Source organism: Ochotona curzoniae, unplaced genomic scaffold, assembly GCF_017591425.1.
Source record: "Ochotona curzoniae isolate NIBS_2020 unplaced genomic scaffold, NIBS_Ocur_1.0 contig_21, whole genome shotgun sequence".
NCBI classification, from domain to species: Eukaryota; Metazoa; Chordata; class Mammalia; order Lagomorpha; family Ochotonidae; genus Ochotona; species Ochotona curzoniae.
Window position 1 is genome coordinate 2,201,749 of NW_024465322.1, and position 23,736 is coordinate 2,225,484.

Consider the following 23,736-nt stretch of genomic DNA (forward strand, 5'->3'; position numbering starts at 1 on the left):
TTAAGAGCCGCATGTGTGCGTTTGCTTCAGGACAACACCATGCCTTAGATTAATCACATTGTAGGGCCTGGTGGCGTGGCCTAGCGGCTAAAGTCCTCGCCTTGAACGCACCAGGATCCCATATGGGCGCCGGTTCTAATCCCGCAGCTCCACTTCCCATCCAGCTCCCTGCTTGTGGCCTGAGAAAGCAGTTGAGGACAGCACAAAGTTTTGGGACCTTGCACCCATGCGGGAGATCCATGCGGGAGACCCAGAAGAGGTTTCTGGTTCCTGCCTTGCGGTCACTTGAGGAGTGAATCATTGGACGGAAGATCTTCCTCTCTGTCTCTCCTCCTCTGTGTATATCTGACTTTGTAATAAAAATAAGTAAATCTTTTAAAAAAGAAAAAGCAAAAGAAAAAATTCACGTTGAAACATGGTTTTTCTAATTCAGGGTCCAGAAATTTGGATATTGAGACATTTGGGGAGAGAGAGACATCATATGTCTATCACATAAACTCCAAGGTAAACTTAAAAATCTACTTACTTAGTATAGAAAGACAGCCTAACAGAGCAAGCTTCCATCTGCTGGTTTGCTCTTTAGATGGCCAGAACAGGGAGAAGGCACAGAAGGCAGGATGCTGGGACTCAATCTGCGACTCCCATGTGTGGTGGTAGGGTCCCAAATACTCCAGTCACCACCTGCTGCCTGGAATGGGAGACAGTAGGACTCCAACTGACACGTGGGATGCTGGTACCCTAACTAGGAGCTCCACCTACTGCACCACAGCAACCCACTCCTCAGGAAACCTTTCATTTTCCAAACACAGGGATGGACGGTTCACCAAACCCATAGGAATATTGATCATGTTCTTCTAAGAGCCATCTGGACCTCAGACTTTCAAGGCAGCATAAAGATCTGGGGAGACCTCTCCATACACGTTTAGCACACGCTGCTCATTCATTACAAACAAAGGGAAGGAGGCTGTTCAGCACTGCCGTGATGGCCAAAAAGTCGGTGGAAGACATTTCCCTTCTAGATGCTTCCTTCACCATTCCATGCCATGTAGCCTGCACTTGAGTTCAAGCCAAAGGTCACACCTCCTGCGTGCAGTCCCCTGGTAAACCTTCTGGGGCTTTAGTCAAGATCCCAGAAAGGAGAAGAGATGTGAGTTCATTTTCCCTATGCATATAAATGAAAATTTAAGTATGTGAAAAACTTTTCTTACAATCTTCAAGAATAAAGTCTTTCTCTTCCCCAGCACAGTATTATTATAATAATTACTCATCAAAGTCAAATTGTATTAAGTTACTTACCACCAAATAATCTTTTTGAAAAATTGACTATTTAATGTTTATTTTTAAATAATTACAGTTAAAATAATTAGTATGATCATCATAATATCTTGTTATATCTATTCAAATATACCAAATTTGGGAGGATATCCAAAATCTGAATATATCAAAATAATATTAAAACTGAATGTTATATTGAATTAAGCATTTTAAAGTTTTGAGTATTTGTGTTGTCACCAACAATAGAATAACTGTGCTTTGGTTGGGACAGGACTAAAAATTATCCACTGTGGAGAGATAACACATTTACTATAACCACTCATTCCTTGATTAGCTCTTAGACCCATCCTGGAATTCAGCCATTTGGAGAGTGAGCCAGCAGGTGTAAGAACTCTCTCTCTTATTCTCTGTAAATACTCTGAAAAATCTATATTAACTATAATTTATTGACCTACAATAAAATGACAATGAACTAGGGTACAAGTTGAGGTTTCCTATTTAGAAGACATGTATTCCAAAATGGTTTAAAACACCAACACAAAGACAAAAATTCCACACTTGATCCCTTGCTCATGGTCAAATACAGACACACTAAAAATATTGTCTCGAATTTTCTTCAGCTGTATGTTTCTGGCACATAGGAAGTATAAATGGATTTTTTTTGTTGTTTAGACTTGGATTCTCTCACCATGATGTCACATTATAGCTATTCGAATATTCCAAATTTTGGAAAAGTACAAAATCTAAAACCATTTCTTAGTCAAACATTTCAAATGAGGGATATTCAACATGTACTGAGAGCAATTTGAAAAGATAATATGGTTTTGTCAGATTTTGCAGATGTCTGTTAAATTCAAGTTGACATCTTTTATAAAACAAAAATATGAGTATCCCACTTTTCTGAAGCTTCAGGACTTTTCAAAACATATGTCTTTGGGTTTCCTCCTTTCTGCCCACCTACCATCTGTGTTGCTGAAACTTTAGCCTGGACTGGCTTTCCTTCCTTGGGCCAAGTTTCTTTGTATTCTCATTGACGGAGCTGTAAGTTGCTGAGTCTCAACTGGGCATGCTTTAAAAGTCTATCAAGAAAAACAACATTAAAGCTTCTTAACAATCCAAAACAAAATGATTGTTTAAGTTACTCTTTTATGTATTTTTTTACAACATTTATCTGTTTCTACTGAGAAGGCAGATTGACACAGAGAAGGAGAGACAGAAAGATCTCTGTTCACCACTGGTTCACTACTTAAATGGCTACAACAGCCAGAGTTGAGCTGATCCAAAGCCAGGAGCTTCTTCCGGGTCTCCCACATGGGTGCAGGGTCCCAAGGCTTTGGGCCATCCTCCACTGCTTTCCCAGGCTACAAGCAGAGAGCTGAATAGAAAATGAGCAGCCGGACACAAACCAGCATCCATATGGGATCCCAGAGCATACCAGGCGAGGTCTCTAGCCACTAGGCACCATGCTGGGCTCCAATATTTTTCTATTTTTCAATGTCGAAATATTTTTATTTGAAAGACAGAGTCACGAAGAGAGAGGGTGAGAAGAGAGAGTGTGTGTTCTATCACTAGCTGGTTCACCCTCCAAGTGCTTGCAACAGTGCGGCTGCACCACATGCTCCTTGCAGCTCATCCATGTGAGTAACAGGAACTCAAGCATACAGCCCATCACCTGTTGCCTTCCTAGGGGCAGTGGCTGCAAGCCAGATCTGAAGCAGAGACTTGGGACTCACACAGGCACTCTCCTGATTTGGAGCGTGGGCAGCACTCAACACTTAACTGTATAACAACACCTGTCCCAATTATTACCTAGAAACGAAATAACCACTTGTATTACTTTCCATAGATCTGAATTGATGTTTGTGTATCAGTTCCTCTTCATGAAAACCAGACGATACATGATGAAAATGCTGAGTGATAAATATGGACAGTCCAACTTGTTCCAGTCTACAGAAGGAAATCGTAATTTAGCCTTCTTTGTTCTTAAAATGTCTGAACGACTGCTACCCTGAGGATCTGGCCCTGAAGCTTTCCTGTCCTGGGCTCGCAGCCAATCCCCACCATGCAGGCACTGTCTAGCCCAGGGCTCTCATCCCCTCTGAAGTCAGTTTCTGCTACTGTACACTCACCACCCCCTTTGCTGGTACTGTCTGACAAATAATATTTTTTTTTATTTCAAAACAATTAATTTGCCATCTGTCATTTTTGTACAGACTTGATCATGTCCCAGAAAGGGTAGTTCCACAAAGAACTCAATCACTAAGTTGTTTTATGAAAAGGTTGTGTTTCCTTAGCTTTGGAAATGATTCCACTTTGAGCCAGTGAGGAAATATTGTGTGTTTGTGTGTACCTGTGTATCTGTCTAAATCACATGTAGTTTACAGAGCTCACTCAAATAATAAAGCTGCATGTAAAATGCTCAGATTCCCAAATGGAACTAAATGGAGTAAGATAGCTTCCATTCCTGGAACCAGTTTCTGGTGATATGATTTTGCATTTTGTCACTCCAAACTTTGGACAAGAATCTTACCCCTTAATTTCTATCTAAAGTGAACAGCAGAATTCTCTGCCTTAGTTTCTATAGGAAATGTGGAAGGCTGGAGTCGCTTCGGGGTGTGAATCCCTTTGTGAGCAACTCCTGTGTCCAGTATGGACTGGATACTCCATTCAGGTCTTGGATAATGAGGCTGATTCTGGCTGGAAAGGAACAAGTAGGCTCATGACGACTAAAATCAGATGGAGTGAATTTCTTGCAGGAAATAGGAGCCTGCCTCCCAAAGGACAGGAAGGATGCTGGGTTGTCCCAGTCAACCTGCTGGAACCATACTACCAGCATTAGAAATGGAAAGAAAGGACTCACTGAAGAACATTCCAGCATATAAAACCAATCTCAGAAATTAAAATCAATCATACTTTCACGGTCCTGGAAAATCATGAAGAGTGAACAGTGCAGGACTCAGCTCAGTAGCCTAGTGGCTAAAGTCCTCCCTCGCCTTGCATGCACTGGGATCCCATATGGGTGCTGGTTCATATCCTGGCTGCGCCACTTCCCATCCAGCTCCCTGTTTGTGGCCTGGGAAAACAGTCAAAGATGGCCCAAAGCTTTGGAATCCTTCTATTCAAACTGACTTCTGTGGAAACCAAGAAAGGTTTACCACCTGTAGGTGATTTCCTGGTTTCCCAGTTTATACCTAGCAGCCCAGGCATCCCCATTCTTTCTACCTTCTATAATTTCTAAAGAAAATTCTGTGACTATTTCACTGAGATGTTTCTCCCTGGGCCAGTTCCCCATGGCTAGAGAGAAGGCACAAATGAAGATTACTGAAGCTGCTTTGTTCAGATTTATGGATGGGAAAAAAGAAAGAGACATAAATAAGAAAAGATTCTGGGACTGTGTGTCCAAAGAGTGTCCATGCTTAGGACTGTTTTCTGAAAAAAAAAAAAACTATATTATTGTAATAAAATAGGGGAAGTCAGTGGGGGGAAGGGGAGAAATGGAAAAGTCCCAGTGACTTTGGAACTGTATCATTAAGTAAAATTTTTAAAAAGAAAAGTGTCCATTATTCTGGAAAGCTAGACTATTACTTCTGCGGTGTATGCTCCAATAGAAAATCAGTATATTTAGAAGACAGAGAAATGGAGGAAAGCTCAGATTTTGTTTAGCAGTAAATGATGACCTGCTGTTTAAGGTACCTCTCCACTAACTTTGCAAGCGGTAAAATCGCATCACCCAGTGTTCTAACTTGTGATCCTCACAGCATCTCTCGTTTCATTCCAGTGAAATTATAAAACTATGCTTGGAGAGAAATTTGAAATTATTTTCTTGAGCTGGGCCTCTCAAGCTTTAATGTGTGTCTGATCAGCTGGGGAAGTCTTGCTAAAAAATGCTGAGTCGGGTTTTGATTGGTTTTTTTTTTCTAGTATAGAAATTCTGCATTTCTGCAGGCTTCAGAGTGTTGCTGCTAATGCTACTGCAGAGACCACACTGGGAATGGCAAGTTTTACAGACAAATATGCTGCTCTATGCCTTAAATCATAAAGAATATTCACCATGCAATGAAGACTGGATGGATAAATCAAGGGAGAAGAGGCTGGAACATAATCAGAATTTTTTAAAGCCTAAATGTCAAGTATCTTAAAGAAACTGAATAATTGTGGACGATGCTACACACATAATACTATATATATATACATATATACATATATATATATATCACAGGGGAGCCACTGTAAATAATTTTTTAGTATCATGAAGTTTTTTAACATCTGATTCATCACTGTTGGAGCCTTGCAATTATCTTTTATGCCCTCTAGTCATCTACTACGGAAAAACACAGGATTATCTGGCATTTATACAAATAATACATGTACAGAATCTCCCTTCCACTGCTTGGCTGGGCATTTAAGGACAATTTGGTAGGATAAATAAATGTGCATACATTTTATATGTGATGTGTTATGTACATATAGTCCATACAGTATTTAGTCCATATGTTGTATTGTATATATATACACATTTGTATATGAAATATGGTTGTACATACAAATTGCATATACTTGTGCATACATAGAGATATCTAGATTCAAATGTCCATGTTAGCAGGTTTGGAAATAAGATCATATCTTCTCTTCATACACTATAAATTTTTCTTTATTAATTTAAATAGGGCTAGCAGTAGACTAATAGTATTACTAAAATTGCGTCAAACTAGTATGTCAAAACTAATTTATAATTTGTAATAGTGTAGCAGATTTGTTCCCCAGGAAATACAATTCTAATTTACAATCAGGACAGAACTTTTTTTTTCCTTGAAGAATACTCCCAGGAAGAAAGAATACTTCCAGAAGAAAACTCACAGGTGAGAAAAGGCAGAGGATTGGACAAAGAAGTTAAACTGCACTGCAGGTGCAAAGCATAGTGGTAGCTCTGCACTGGCTCCCTCAGCAATGTCCTAAATAAAAGCCCAGAGGGCGCTCTGGTTTCCCTGCTCATTGTGTAAGGGAAGGACGTGGCTGTGACCTCCCTACCTCCAGCACCGCCCCCCTCACCTCTCCCGAGGTTGTGCCAATGAGCCCCTGGGTTCTGGAAGATGATCTGAGCCACACACTGCTCATCCTCCACAGATTATTCCTCAGACTCGTCCTCTCTCCTCTTCCTTCCAGGATGTACCTGTCAATGAGCACCTCACAGCCAGGAACTCAGGGAGGAATCCCTGAGAGTTCTAAACCCTTGCACCTCTGTCATCTCAGACTGTGACTGCCGTGTTCACCAATGACCACCTGCATTGGCCAGGCTCATACCAAGGGGCTGTCTGACAGGTCACCTGCTTGCTAGGAAAATTTCTTCTTGTTTCGATTTTAGGATGGGAACCTTACCTGGATTATTTTTACCTAAACAGAATAGGACTCCATTTGCAGCCTGCTGGTTTCTTGATGACCAGGAGCCAATCAGAGTTGAAAAAAACCCACTCTGTGATTTTGGGATGATATTTTGCATCCTGCAGTTGTGGTATGGGAGATGCACCTGTGCTCCTTACGGCTCACCGTGGATCTCTGTACTCCCAGCTGCACCCCTTAAGTCCTGAATACAGACACACAACAGCTATGGGGTAGACCATACACTCAAAGCATATCCATAGTAACATAGGGAGTACCCTGTGATCTGCAAATATCACTACATCCTCAGGTGGTATCATTTGCAAGAATTCTAGCTGAATCGGTTAAGGACATTCCCTCACTGCACCCCCTGTGTTGGAACATACGCCAGGATGACGGAGGTCAACGCCTGCTTGTCCATATTTGCTTTCCCATACAGCCAGTCTCTCACTGGATGTAACGTTAGATAGGATCTCATACTGATGAATGAATCCATCTCAAAGAGTGGTTTGGCTCAGGCCTTATGGGCAGGAAAGATGAGTCCCAAGTGGTAATATGTGTTGAATCAAGCCATGCCAAACCGCTGCCCCTTTGATGCAATTCAATCGATTCGCCACAAAGTGGCTTCTTAGTCTCCTTGTAAGATAGCGCTGAGTTATGGTCTTTGTTGCAGTCAGGTTGGAATTTGGGTAGCAAATGTAATGAAATCAAATGTGGTGAGTGGGAACCCAATAAGCCAGATCATTTCTTTACAATTGCAGCTGCTCTTTTTTACAGACCTTTGTGGCATAATCTGATGACAGAGGCAGGCCGGGGTCTATTAAATAGCCTTTCTGTCTTTGTGACTGCTCAGTTCCTTCTCATACAGAATGTAATCCGGCAGGCTCTCACCTGTGGTGCAAAGAGCTGTGCTCAATGCCGTTTGTCCATTTATCATCCAAGCTTTGCCTATATTCTAACTCTCACTGCTGCCAGGACCACAAACATCCAATCAGGCCATTTTCCAGTTCTCGTGATAGGTTTCAACATAGGCTACTTTTCTGTCCATACAAATTACAACCAGTGCATCTTACAATCACTTCTCATTAGAGTTTTCCCTCGCCACTGTCATTCTGTACCAATGCTGAAAGAGACTATTGAACAATTACAGTCTGTTCATGACTTGAGTTCACAGACCAGACTGACCCATCCACAACCCAGTTTCCCTCTTCCATCAGCTGGTAAGAGCAGATATAAGACCACAGGAATAAAAGATGTAAGGGTACACACGTGAGATTGACCAGGCCACAGGCGGGAGAGATATAATGCCACAAGTACAAAAGTCATTGGGGTAGCAGTGTGGATGACAAAGAAGTAATTTTCTTGTGTCCAACTCCCCAACGAACAATGCATACACTAAAGTAGTTTAACTTGTATATTAAGAAGTATTCCAGTCTACAGTTCACACCGTATACATATCCAAAGATAGCTGATCATGGATGAGTTAACTGCACTGTGTCCTTTTAATGAACAGGGCTTTGTTATTGCGGATGGACTCTAAGTTACAGATACAACGTGTCCAGTCCAGAGGCTGTCTTGCGTCTCCTTTTAAAATGATTTCTAAAAACTATAAAACGGGTGTAACACCAGCAAATGTTTAAAGCATGACTTCCAACGGTATGAATTTTTTGCAAGTTCTTCTCGCTGGAATTTGATTTTAGGGGAAATGGAAGATTTCAAATAGCACCATCTGGTCATCTATTAGAAGGCGGCACGCAATAGAGCAGTTTCAAAATGGGAAAAGAAATGAAGCAATGTGAAGAAAAAAGTAACAGAAAGTGGCTCCAACTTCCCAAGACTTCTAAATGGATAGAAGACTGATTTAGCCTCTCTACAACTGGGGGCAGCACATTCTAAACCAGAACTACATTAACCCCCGAAGATGTGTGTTTCAAGTAGCAGAAACAAAAGGTGTATGATGCAGTCATTTTCAGTGCCTGAGACACTGGTTTCAGTGCCAACAGCCACAGTCGGATGGTCCACAGAACTCCTGTCACACTACTAAAAGTGCTTTTCTCTTTTTACTTGAAGGTATGTTAGAATGAGAATTGATTAATCGCTAAACTATTTGTAAGGATCGAGTTTGGGTGGCGTTTGTGAGGGCAACGATGCTTCTAACGTCTTTTTACGTATCTATCTGTGACGTCACAAGAAAATGAAGCCACGTAACTTGGCTGAATGTCACACCCTCTAAGATCAGTAATAAAATCCCGTGAACCAGGTCAGCTTGCTGCAGCATAAATGGATCGGTAATTGCTCCCGGCTATAGAATGAAGTCTCGTCATAACGATAACTCACACCTTTCCGAGTGGAATCGTTTCACAGATGTGCTTATAGAAAGTGTAACAAGAGATCAGCTCTCTGGCTTGGTCTACACCCAACACTCTTCCCCACACTAATTTCAAAACAAGGACTCTTCTAGTCCCATACCCTTTATTCCTCCATGTGGTTATCACAAGTGTTATCGATATTCATTTTTCAACCATCGTACTTAGACATAAGGGTCCTGTTTATAAGGCACAAGCGTATCCTGGGATGTCCAGCTTACTATCCTAATCACTTTATGTGTTTTGTATGTAAGTGTACAAATATCAAAAAGGCCTCTTAAGTATATATTTAGTAAACTGTACCATCTAACTGTGTGTTAAGTACACTGATGTGCACCTGCTTTATGTCACTGGTAAACCACGGGAACCAGCTGGTATCAACACTCTATACCAATGAAGGAACTGAGATACCCATCCATTCCATGCTGTACGAACACAACATTTATGTCAAGAAAGGCCTTGGTCAAAAACCTAGCCTGCAAAACAGACGTTCCTTCTGTTTCTATCGAAGCGGAATTTCTACTTGAATACTTGGGGAAGCGTAACTTCTCTGGTCAGAGACCACGCATGAAAGAATCTCATCATCCTATGGCACTAGCCAGGTTAAAATAAACAACACTGCATTTTACTGTAAACTGTTGTTTACTAGTGTAACTGCTGTTCATATATATATATGATTATAATTTTCTTTCTCCACTTGCAAGCAAAAGGCAAAACGTGCAGTGACCCTAACTGTAAGAATTGTCTGTAGGCTACCTGCTCAGAGGACAGCTGCAGGTTGACCTTTCCGAGCCCAGGCCACTCTGCTGAAGAATCAGTAGAGTGTGTAAGAAGCTCTAGACTGCAGAGAGCGGGAGACACTAAAACAAACTGCTATATACTATCTATTTTCCTGAAACCAGCTGATAATCAGTGGCTCATTCCAAGGGTAATCACTCCCCAATAAGCCCATTTTTCATAATTTTGGTGGAGTCTTCCGTGAAAGGTCACTAACTGTTGCCTCCAGGAAAGGATTCCCAGAGCCTAACACTTTTCTCCCTGAAGTAAGATTGTTCTCCCCATTAACCTTTGGAATACAATTACATGAGTTTATTAATGAGGAAAAAAATCTATTTGTTAATACGCAAGAGGACTTTTTGATCGATGACTTGTCATTTTTAGACATATTAATCTCACTCTTCCCAGAACACAATCAACCCTAAATCATTTTAAGCATTTCATCTCAGGCACCACAGCAGGTACAAAAATAAAGGTTTATTATTATCACATAATAATTTTAATGATTTTTTTAATGTCAATCAACTCCCATTGAATCAGCTGCTGTTTTTTTTTCTAATTCTGTTTATTTCAATTAGCAAAGGTAATAACATTTTTAATATTGCCCTGACAAATGCAAGGATCATTTAGTTAACTCAAGCTCAATCATTGTTTAATGTTTCCCTGCAGTTGTTTTAATCAGTCGAACACTTTAAAACACCTGAAAATTTATACAAATTAAAGTTTTAGTGGAAGCATTACATTGATAATTGGCTTTCAGTGATACAAGTTCACATGGCTTGTTTTGACATGGAGTAACATAAAATTGCCATTTTGCAAAAATTCAAGTTTTTATCCTTTCAAAGAAATAATGATCAAATTCTCAATTAGATTCAATCTTACATATTCAGTTTCATTTCATATAAGTAATTTGTTTCCAGTTCTCTAAGCCACAATATCAACTTCTCAAAATGATTTTTGCTTTTCCTAATCTCTTTGATACAAGCTGCACTAATGAAACAATTGCTTTGTATTCCTAAAATAGTTCCCTCAGTTAAGCAGCATCTCATCTAGCTGGTAGGATCTTAGATAATCCTCTGAGATACTTTCAATGCGGAAGTCCTATGTCTCCACAGCAAATTACTACAAATAAGGTAAGGATGCTCATATGCATAGACAAAGTGAAGTCATCCCCTTATGTGTAAATGTGTCCACTGGAAAATTTACCAGTGATCTGATTGCTGGACCCCAAATAAAGCTCGTCAGAGGTGACCCTAGACCTGACTCCAGGGTTTGCCAACCAGTGCAGGGTCCAGGTCAGTCACCCACATCGACCTACAGACACATTGGTGGTTGCATTCACCGGATCAACTCTGTCCACAGCCCCATCTCAAATGCAAACCAATGGATGCTGCAGCACTGCCAACCACACACTCAGGCACACCAGCCTGGGTAACACCTTAGTTCCCTGATGAGCTTACTCCCAGCTGCAGATCTTGCACAAACCAGTGGTTGCTCTGACCCAGCCCGGCATAACTCAGGCCACAAGCAGGGAGCTGGATGGAAAGTGGAACAGCCAGGGCATGCACTGATGCCTGTATGGGATCCCTGGTGCATTCAAGTCAAGCATTTAGCCAGTAGGATACTGTGCCAGATCCCTACATTCCAATGGTTTATGCAGCTCAGTTCTGAAAGTAATGGCTTCCTTAAGTCTACTTATTTAAAAAGTATTTGGGTGATCACATTATGTCAGTAATCAAACCTGCTGCATATTGTGTCATGATATTAAGAGATGCTGTTTCAACCAGACATTTTTGTGCATTCTTGGTGTCCTTGACAGGAATTCAATACTCATAGTGTGACGAGTCAGATGGGCTAAGAGGCAGTTAGCGTCTTGGGTCCCCTGGTGAAGTCACCTTTGTAAAATATAGAATCTTGCTTTTCCACATTGCTTAGGATTTCAAGGGTAATCCCTAACTTCATCTCCCGCCGCCTTGAAGAAGAAAAGTCCAGATCAACATATCAGTTCTTATGTCTCAGAGTGCTTGCTGTGATAAAAGCAAGGAGAGGGCCCAGCACAGTGGCCTAGTGGTTAAGGTCCTCGCCTTGACGCACCAGGATCCCATATGGGCATCGGTTCTAATCCCAGCAGCCCTGCTTCCCACCCAGCTCCCTGCTTGTGGCCTGGGAAAGCAGTTGACGATGGCCCTGAGCCTTGGGATCCTGCACCCACGTGGGAGACCCGGAAAAAAGTTCCTGGTTCCTGGCTTCGGATTGGCTCAGCTCCAGCCTTTGCGGCAACTTGGGGAGTGAGTCTTTAGACAGAGGATCTTCCTCTCTGTCTCTCCTCCTCTCTTGTATATCTGCCAATAAAAACGAATAAATCTTAGAAACAAAAATGCAAGGAGACAACCCCATCTCTGAATTACTGTCGGGGAGAAGCTGCTTAAGATTTCAGTGTATCAGGATCGGGGCAGGAAGACACCAGTCACATTCTATGCTAAGCAAAGTGCCAGCCATTGTTGCCCAAGGGGAGTGCGTCCCTGCCACCACCACCCTTCTTCTCTCTCCCGTTTCCTGCCCTCCCTGAGACGGTGCGTTAAAGACCCCACTTTCAGCATCTCCCTTGGGTCTTTCCTTGCTTGGCACCCCCTCCTCTCCCCGTGCCAGGAGACCACTCTCTTTCTCTCTTAAATAAATCTTGGCTTTGCACACTAAGATTGTCCGCATGAAAATTCTTCTTTCCTGTGAGACAAGCAATGAGGTTGCCATCATCTTTTGTGTTGAATTCCCTGCAACAATAGCTCTAAATTCTTTGATTTTTTCCAGTCAGGTCTCTGGAAATGTCAAAAGATTGATTTCTCATTTCATAGAGACATCAACTGATTAGGCAGTTTGGATTTTGAAAGACACTGTCAAGATGTGAAGTTGTATAAAATTCTAAGTTATAATAATAGAAAACACTATTGAGACAAATGTCAAAGTTACTTTAACAAAGAAGGACAAGTGACCTAGGGGGCACAAGTGTCTATAGAATCCTATCTGTACTTTGTGAAATATTGTGTTGACTAAATGAGTTTATCATTCTGGTGGTAGCTTTTGGATTCTCATCATTCACAGCTTTGTATTTCCTAAACGCACTTAGATTTATAAACCATCAGAGGAAAAAATACGATAAGCTCAAGTTGCTAAGAGAAGGAGGTAATTCTAATCAATTGGTTATAAAAGTAAAAGCATTTAAAATTTTCAAGAAATTTGCTGAAGTCGGTTTATTCTTCCGTCCTGTATTATATTTTGTGTAATTTATGTATGTGCTGTCTGCATAAAAATTTATTAATAGTTCTGTTTTAATAGGTTTATGGATAAAAGGATGCTTGCAAGATGGTTAAATTTACACAAAATATCGTTTTAGTTTATGTGACTTTGTGAGGAATCAGATGGGATAATAGTCACTTTGGGTCTCTGGTCCCAGGTGAAGTTATCTTTGTAAAAAGCCTCGCTTTTCCACATTGTTAGTTTTCAGACATGATTAAGCTCTTTTATGCAGCTAATTCCCGCAGCCAAGACCTCTTCTTGCAATTAATTTACCGCAAGCCGAAATACCAGATGCAAGGAGGTTTTTTTTTTTAAAGATTTATTTATTTTTATTGGAAAGGAAGACATACAGCGAACAGACAGAGAGGAAGATTTCCCATCTGTTGATTCACTCCCCAAGTGGCCACAACGGATGGAGCTGTGCTGATTCAAACCAAGGAGCAGGAGATTCTTCCAGGTCTCCCAGGGTGTAGCTGTTTGGGGAATGAATCAGCTAAGAAATATCGCTGTGTTTCTTTCACTCTGTCTTTCAAATAAACAACAACAACAACAAAGGAAACCTTGGGCCTGGCATGGTAGCCTAGCAGCTAAAGTCCTCGCCTTGAATGTGCTGGGATCCCAACTGGGCACCGGCTCATGTTCTGGCTGCCCCACTTCCCATCCAGCTCCCTGCTTGTGGTCTGAGAAAGCAGAGGAGGATGGCCCAAAGCCTTGGGACCCTGCACCCGCGTGGGAGACCTGGAGGAGACTCCGGGCTCCTGGCTTCAGTTTGGCTCAGCTCTGGCCATTGTGGCCGCTTGGGAAGTAAATCGATGGATGAAAGATCTTCCTCTCTCTCTTCCTCTTTGCATATCTGCCTTTGCAATAAAAGTAAATAAATCCTTTTAAAAAAAAAAAAGATATCTTAATCAGGTAAAGTCAACCTGAAAATGAAAAGCAGTCATGACATTTCATTGTAATATGGCATCTACCATTAGAAATCTGAAATCTATCATTGTGGAAAATAATACGAGTTTTCTTACCATTACATTCATTCATAAACACTATATCTTGTCTAAGAAGTCACGACACTAAGCTATGATGCTCAGATATGACAACAAGACTTCAAAAAGCACTGTTAGATCTCTCTATCCCCAATTTTGGAAAAATAATTGCAGTACGCACCTAAGTAAGTTAGTCTAAGTAAGGCTTGTTTTATGAAGGCGCATTCATCATCTAGATATTATAATGATATCCATATTTATTCATGAATAGCTGACATGTAGTTTTCTGTGACAAAAGTGACAGTTTTTCAATAAGATATTTATTAGATATGCAGCATCTCGCAGCAACATGAAATAATTGACGGGAATGGGACTCAATCAATACTATAAGAGCAAAGGGAGCCTGGGTAATTTACGACTAACCTCAAATGATTTCAGCCACATCTGTGGGAAATAACAGGGAGTAACGGCTACTGAGCTAGGGGACCTGCTGTCCCCTCTCAGTAATAGGATTCCAGTTTATGGCTTAGTTCTGCCTCACTATTTCACTCCTTTGCTAGCCATTAAATAAAGTAGCCCCATTCTCATTAGAAGGTTCTAGCATCCGAAAAAACAAAACAAAAGAAAATGAGTGACCATGTGAGACAAATGGAGACTCAAATCCAGTTCCTATTTGTTGAGTGAGACAAGCAATCTAATGAGATTAGTGATGGTGATTAAAAAAGAACCGAAGTGCAGTTAATTTGATTACAATGGTATATGCCTAAGAATCCGCAATATTTAAGAAACAAGACATTTGCAAAATTCATTTACATTTGTTTGTATACCATTTGTTAACATATCCTAAAAATTCAATATGCTCATAAATCAAGAAGAAATTAAACTCAATGAATTACAAATATGACATTTGTGTAAGCAGAATGCTTACTTTGGTTTCTCAAGCCAGAAGGTAAATTCTTTAGGAACTCCCTTGTAGCTGTCATACACGTTGAAACACACCTGTAATTCGGGGCTTGTAAATGTCAGAAAAGTAAACGTATGTTCATACAGGAGGACAGTGAGAGTCGGTGACCTGGATAAGCTACAGGTAGTACAACTGTCCCAGGACACAGATGGGGGTTCTGCTGAATCTCTAACTTGTTAAATATGTTGCATCGTTCAAAGGAGCGGAAATGAGTGGGAGAAGTAACACTATAATTTTATTTCAAGGAAGTGCTCATTTAAAAAACAAAATGGCCTCAGAGAAATTCATTAAACTAAGGGCAGGGAGGATGGATAAAACAGAAATATGAGCAACTTAGAGCCAACACCTCAGGATTCAAGATTAATTAGAGATTGCATCCCTAAAAGGACTTTCCCATGGATATCATCAAAAACAATGTGACTGATTTCAGGGAGCACTGAGCTGAGAAGCAGTGTAGGTTCTTTCCAAGAGCCAAAAAATATTCAAGACCAGCAGAAACTCGGAGCAAGGACGGACACGTTGGGTGCATGAACAGTGGGTCACTATAACAGGAAGGAAGAGGAAGGCAGAGGAAGAGGGCCTGGGTGAAGCAAGAAACCAGAGAGAGAACAGCCTTGCTACCACACGACCTCCAACCAGGACCCATCCCTGCAAGTTTCCAACACGGGAACATTTGAAAACCATATTTAATCCATATGCAAATCAAGGCAGTGATGATGAAATCATAACACGAATGGAGATGGACAAAGATGCCTTGCAGCCTGAACCTGGCTTGTGTTACTCTGTGGAATACATCAAGTCACCTTGAGCCCTATCTGGGCGTGAGACAGGCTTCACGTAACAAAGGCAGTGAATCCAGAGAGTGTTGAATATTTGTGTCCAATAAGGAATCAGATCACAGCTAACGTTATTCAAAAAAAATTTTTTTTGTCAACTGCACACATATGCAAATTTAAGTTACCTCAATGATAACTGGAAGGGTTACGTGAATCCCATATAAAATGAATGGATATGAGTAAACTGAATAGTTGCTAACTTGTTCTATATAGTAATATATCCTTAACACCCCTGTGTCCACGATACAGTTAACAAAGGATGTACTCGTGTGTGTATTTTGCCAGGGGTGGCTCTGTTCCCTGTAGCTTTCTTCATTTTTCTGAGACCAGCAGGACAGCCCCTGCAAATATTTATGGTAATGGCCCTGGTCTATTTTCGATTATTTTAGCAAAATACCCAAGGCTGAGTAATGTAAAAGCAATGAGTACAATACTGCAGAAAAAAAAAAGTCTTATATATTTATTATTATCTTGCAGTTGTATCTCCAATGCAATCAAAATTGCATTCCCACTGGAAGTTGAATGTTTTGTTGGCTACTTTTCCTCTTTATCAAAAGCAAACTAATTTTCAACACTGCAAGTTAACAAATGATGTGGAATACTAACGTGCATGGGATATCCATTTAAAATATAAAAAGAATGGCAAAAATCTCAACCGAGTCATCCTTTTCAACACTCGCTACCTGATATCTGCAAAATTGCAAGTAAAAATTGTACACACGTCATACTAAACACATATTCATCGCATTAGGGAACAGATAATGGCAACAGCAGCCATCCAGAAAATAGGATAGTTGCACATGAACTGTCTGACTGCCAGGCAGTCGTTACCCTGTGGAGTAAATGCAGATCTGAAAATGTGCGCGCAGCTCCCAGAGTCAGAGCAAACCTGGCCTGATCTCTGTGTAACAGTCCTGTAGTCCAAGTTGCATAGGTAAATGAGACCAAGCGTAAGCAGTCCGAAGACAGCGGCTACAAGCAGGCTCAAGTCATTGGCATAAAGGCTTCTGGGTGTTCACAGATTCACTTAGACTGAACTCAGCATTGCCATTTGCATACTTTTTTTAAAAAAAAGCTTTAGATGATATTGACTTAGTTGATCAGGGTTAGAAGGCTCCAGGGTTAGGGAAAAGTGGATGGGATTGTTGTTTCCAAGTTTTCTATCTCTTCTTCCTGTTTGTGCTGTGAGGGAAGATACAGGGAGACGCCACGCCCAACCTCCCAACCATCCCAGCACCTGGGAACTGCCACCCGATGTCCACCCAGGGTCCCTCTGTTTTGTACACTCCGAGGGTTCTGCCCAGGTCCGAAATGTCAATCTCATTGATCCACAGATGAGGAAACCCTTCCAATGTCCACTGGCTGACACAGTCCATCTTAGAGTCTCCATTTGCCCAGATGTTTGCCATCACTGTTGGGCTGGGGCAGTTGTTCAATTTGTCCTGCCCTCCTTCCTCTGCTATGGTACCAGATGTCCTCTGCAGGACCCACTTGTCTGCCATATCCTCCATGTGCATCAGGGCATGCTGTCAACTGCTAGGTGTGTGTATACAGATGTAACAACAGAAGCCCTCTTATAGAGCAATGAAAGTCATACAAATAAAGTTCAAATTTGCTGAATCACGTGGGGAGGTCTTCCACTTGGGATCCTCTGTGGATTAGCACGCAACGACAGGACAGACTCCATTCTCTAGCCTGAAGAATGAACATTTCTCTACAATTCTGCATTGTGAAACAAAAAGCAACTGTGTCCAAAGACCACAGAGTTTCCTGATTTGGGCTGTTGCTATTGAAAAGGGGCTGTTCTAGAGCTCTAAGAAGATTCCATTGGTGGAATTCTCAAGTCAGAAAAGAAAAATTGAATTACTATGCACTTTTTCTTCTCAGCATGAATATAAGCAATCTTTTCATGGTAGAATATCATTTCACAGTGGTAAGTAGAATGGGGGGAATGGTTAAACCAAAAGTTGGTCACTTAGATCCCTGCTAGTAGTTCCATTCCCTTCCCTTAGATGGCGCTCCTTCTAAGACATTCAGGCAAACGCATTACAACTAGACTATTGCTTTTCTGTCTTAGATGTATCTGTAAATGTTAAATTTCAGGGATTTTAGATGAGCGACAGACTATCATGAATAAATATTTCAAGCAATATAGCTTGCAGATTTAAAAGCCTCGGTTTAAACCCAAGATTCAATATTTACTTCATGCGGTATCTGTTGTTGCGTGACGAATCATTCTAAAACATTATCAGCTTAAAGTAACAATCATCATTTGTTATCTCTTCTGGTTTGTGTAAGGCAGGAAACCTCAAATGGGATCTCAGATGGGATTGTAATCAGATGCCTTTCCAGGGCCACACTGGGTTGCATGTTGCGTTTCAAAGGGAATTCCCTCAACAGGCCAGCAGCCTCTTGTGTTTTACTGACCAATATCTCCACTCCTCGCTCGTCTCTCTTCACGGAACTCTACAATGATATCCCAACATGATTCCTCGGAGGGATGATCGGAGAATCGAAGGTTTAACAGCAGTACTTTTCTGGTTACCTCATTCTCTTTGTCACATTCTATTGGTCATAGAACATCTGACTTGATTTTCATAGTGAGTTATCTTTGGTCTGTAATCAAATTACCATCTCATGGGAAGTGGTTCTGCATTTTACATGGGACTTAACTAAGATATCAGTTTGCATATTAGAAATATCGAGTTTTCTGAGATGTTGATCTTTAATGAGTCAGAGCAGATAAATAATAGAATTCTGTAGCTCACTGCCTATCACATACTTCAATCAAACAGGGCCTGAGTTGTCCACCGTAAACAGAGCATCTAAAGCAAGTCTCGCTGACACGACAGGAGCTAATCAATATCCACAAGTGAACTGAGAAATGAATTATTCTACAAGAACGTTCCATGAAATAGGGCTACACGTGCAATTCATTTATTTAGTTTTTTCCTGTTGTGAGAGGAGGGACCTGAATCAGAATCTATGCTTAAAGATTGTATTGAAATTGTATTAGACAATTTATTTGACTTCTAGATTCATACTTTGCTTACCGACTAAATGGGACCGACAATAATGTGCCTGTTTACCTTGTCATTGGTTATAAGGATCAAAGAGAAAGACTCACTACAAAAAGTCTTTGTAGATCAAGTAAAATTCTGCAGCTCCGTCTTTAAGATCAATCCTATTGAAATCTAAAGGCCTTTTTCTTAACAAACTAGGAGTCTTGAACATTTGTCACAGCTCTTCCAATAGCTACATGTAACTGTGTAATCTAATTAATTGCTACTTTCTAGAAAGCATGCTCTATTTATTTCCTTTATACCTAGGCACTATGACAACAAACAAGTTGATGTATATTATACTTAAAATACTATTCAGGAACACCTTTTTTTTTTCAATCACCAAAAATGTTGCTTGCTGGGTAGGCAGTTACCTAATGGTTCAGATGCCAATGAAGATGCCAATGGGTGTCACAGCAGAGTGCCCGGTTTCTTTTCCTGGCTCTGGCTCCAGACCCCAATTTCCTACCAGTGCAGACTATGGAAGGTCGCAGTTGATGATTCAACCATCTAGGAGAAAACAGCTTATGTTCCTGGCTCTGGACTGGACCCAGTGCCAGATATGACAGGCCTCTTGAGAGTAAACCAGCAGATGGAAGCTCTCGCTCTCTCCGTTTCTCTGTCTCTGTCTCTCTCTCCTTCTCAAAGAAATACAAAAGAGTTGCTTCATAACAGTTGCGTAAGACAGAAATTAAAGTAGTCTAAATCAATCAAAATACCATCCATAACTGAAAAACCAAGACAGCACAAGGCCAACTCTTCGAGTTTCTTTAATATTCTAAATTGAATAGAATAGGCTGTGTATAACCACGCAAGCTGGTTTTTCCTCAGAAGTTCCTTAATTTTTTTTTTGTTTTCTCAAGCACTCAGATAGTTCTGGAATCTTTGAGAGATTAGCAACAAGTTGCTTAAGGGCAGGTTGGTCAGGTTAAGATATCTGCATCCGATACCAGAAAATTTTTATTTCAGACCCACTTTCACTCTTAATGCTGGCTTCCTGCTGTTGCACATCTGGGATGAATGGCTGGTCCACATTGTTGCACCTGTCAACCACGTGAGAGATGCAGACTCACTTCTCGGGTTCCAGTTCCAATTGTGATCCAATCCCGGATGCTGTGGGCGTCAGGGAAACGAACCTGAGTGGATGGGGATTCCCTTCTCTCTCTGGACTTCTACCTTTCAAATAAAGAAATAAATACATGTTTTTAAAAGGATCATTTGCTCAAACATAATCAGTTGGGAGGTATGTGAATGAAGTTTGTCACTGAAGTTACTTAATCATTTGTTATAGACACAGAATCTGGTGTTTCAGGCAAGATTTTTTGAGAAACTAAGATACAACCTACTGTTTAATTCTCTACTCTTTCTTCTTAAATCCTCTGAAAATATTGAAGCAATATACTTCATGACAACACGTAATATTCACTAGAATTAGTTCTTTAAATCTAAAACGGTAAAGAATTTTAGTCAAGATTTCTTATGGTGTCCATAGTTGAAAATTAGATTTTAATCACTGGATCAATACCCCTGCTCAAAATAATATACAGCATAAATGTTGTCTAAAACGTGCTTGGAGCACTAAAGACTAATTTTAAAAAATAAGAAACTACTGTTTTAATATTTTGTTTCTTATGTTTTCCTTTATAGCTTTTGCTTTGGAAGTTTAGAAGAGCCAATAAAAACTGAACAATAAAAAAAAAAAAAACCCAAGCTTTTTCATTTCAGAAATTGCCACATTTTAGAATTCAGAGAAGTTACCTCATAAAGAAGATTGATTTTTATATTTTCTATCTTAAGCCATTACATCCTCGGATCTTGTCTAATTTGTCTTTATGGCTTCACAGAAAGTCATAAGAAACTGTACAGTTTTTTTTTCCTGTTGGTTTCTTGATTACATCCTCATATGTATGTGTGTGTGTATATATACATATATATATTATATACTGTGATTTCATTATTTCATTTTAACAATACTGTAGGTGTAGAGGGCTCTTTCCTTTCTCCATGAATGACAACGGTTACTCACGAGAGAAGGAGACAACAGAGACATCTTCTTAGCCAAGTATCCTGTAATAACTGAAGAGACGTAACCACCACTATCTAAAATCCATGAATAATAAGATTGAAGACAATGTAGATGCTGTGATTATATGCTATGTTTTGCACTTCCATAACATCAATTTGGGATAGACTCAAAGTAGTCTACATTTAAAACGTACTTTATCCAAAATGAACTAAGATTCAATATTTCCCTTGTCCATGAACTCTTTGCTTTCAGAGAATAGAAATATACTTTCATTCACACAGATAAGTGGAGAGTTCCAGGTTAATTTTTTTTTTCAAGAGTAGAACAAGAGAGAGTATTTTGGTTTGTTTGCTTGCTTGCTTGCTTGCTTGTTTGTTTGTTGAAAAGCAGATCTACTGAGAGAAGCAGAGACAAAGATCTTTCAACCGTTGGTTCACTCCCCAAGTGATCAGAATGGCCAGAGCTGAGTCCATCTAAAGCCAGAAGCCAGGAGCTTCTTTTGGGTCTCCCAAGCAAATGTAGAATCCCAAGGCATTGGGCCAGCCTCTAATGATTTCCCAGACCATAAGCAGGGAGCTGGCTGGGAAGTGCAGCAGCCGGGACACAAACTGGTGCCCAGATGAATCCGGTGCATGCAAAGGTGAAGATTTAGCCACTAGACTATCATGCTGGCTGCAGTTTCAGGTTAACGTTCGAGAACTCTTGCAGGAGATATGTGTAGGTGTTACATGAACTAGGAATTCGCCAGATAATAGTAGTTATTTGTTTATTCGCATTTTGTTTGAAACACACAGAGGCAGTCAGAGAAAAGACAGGGCGAGATCTTCTGTCCTGTGGTTCACTCCCAAGTGCCTGCAATGGATAGGATTGAGTTCATGGCAAAGCCAGTAGCCTGGAACTCAATCTTGATTTCCCACGTGGTTGCCAGGAACACCTTGAGCTGTCACCTACTTCGGCCCAGCCTGTGCAGTCACAGGAAGCTATAATTAGGTGTGTACTCAGAACTCACACCAGGCACTTTTAGATGGGTTTAAATCACTTCCCCAAGTAACTGTTTGCTCTTTTTCCTTTTAAGATTTTGTCTTAATTTTATTGGAGAGTCAGATGTACAGAGGAGGAAGATCTTCTATCCAATGATTGACTCCCCAAGCGGCAGCAATGACTGGAGCTGAGCCGATCTGAAGCCAGGGGCCAGGTCTCCCACGGGGGTGCAGGATCTCAAGGCTTTGGGCCATCCTTGACTGCTTTCCCAGGACACAAGCAGGAAGTTGGATGGGAAGCGGGGCTGCTGGGTCATGAACCAGAGCCCATATGGGATTTTTGTGCATGTAAGGTGAGGACTTTAACCTCTAGGCCATCATGTTGGGCCAGCTCCATTTTTTTTTTTAAAAAGTATCTTTCTTTTCCCGTTTCTCCTTTTCTTTTTGTAGTACATTAAATTTTTACTCTCAATGCTTTATCATCTCTGTATTACAGCAAGATTTCTTTGTTACATATTTTGTAGCACTTTCTTTTCGTCTGGGCTAATAAATCTTTTTCAAGTCGATAATGTTGAGGTTTGCCATATGTCTTGCTTTAACCAATTAAATATTACAAAACAGTCATGATTTTCAGCTTGAATAACTCATGTCTTTGTTTGACCTCTTGTGTTGCCTTAATTTGCCATGAGATAAAAACGTCTCAGCCACTACTCGATTTGTGTGGACTCCAGATTAAAGGCTCATGGACATATACATGCAATGCATCAGCCATTCTCCAAAAGACAAATAAACATGACAGTTACTGTAAGCCATCAAATGAACTGAGGAGTGCTATGTGTTTATATATCTTTGCTATTCTGTCATTCCCGGAAGACTTGCCATATCTTTTTACATTGCATGTATGTTGGTTATCAACTGATTAAAAACATTTGAAAGACCAAGCCTTACATGGCCTCACTGCTGTGCTCTGCATCTTGGTACTTCCTGACTTTTGAAACATAATCTGATTGTTAGCCAGAAAATAGATGAACTAGAAATAAATCACTTGTCAACTAGAATAATGGCATAATCTTGACTTCCTATTCTGGGCTGTGAGCAGAAAAAGTTATCATGAAATTCTCATTAAAATGGGTGTGAACAGGAGATACATAAAGGATTTTCCTAACATAGCATTTAAAGTAAGAATGTGTATTTTGAGCTCTTGGCATGTAGGTTGATCGTCTACCACTACACGCTCCTCACTCTGTCCATATGTCCATTCCCATCACATAGAAATGCATTTGCAGCGTAAAGAAATACACACGCTCACACACACAAAGTATTAGATCTCACAGCCATCACACAGCCAAACCCTGGGCAACATTTGTACTAATTAAGTGCCACCAGCAAGTTGACTTTAAATCAAAGTCAATATAGTCACCTTAGTAAGATGCCAGAATACTATGCCTCACATGTTATTCTTCCTCAGAGAAAGTCAAGAACAGATTCTTTGAAAAGTTGCTTTATTTCATTTCAATTATATAAACTCTCTCAACTCAGTACATCTCGCAATTGGAAGCATGCCCAAATCTCAGCTTCTCCCTTGCTAGGGAAGAGAGGTAGAAGAACATAGGTTTTACTGTTCCGATTTTTTATGAGTTGACTAATAGACTGATTTCTGTTGTACATGACTAACAACTTTGATGAGACAAGCGTATCTTGGATGCCTGTGGGGTACAGGGAGAAAGGACAGTGCAGTGGCTGTGCTAATGAAGAAGAAGCAAGAGTATTACAGACAGACATCAGAGGAAGTGGCAA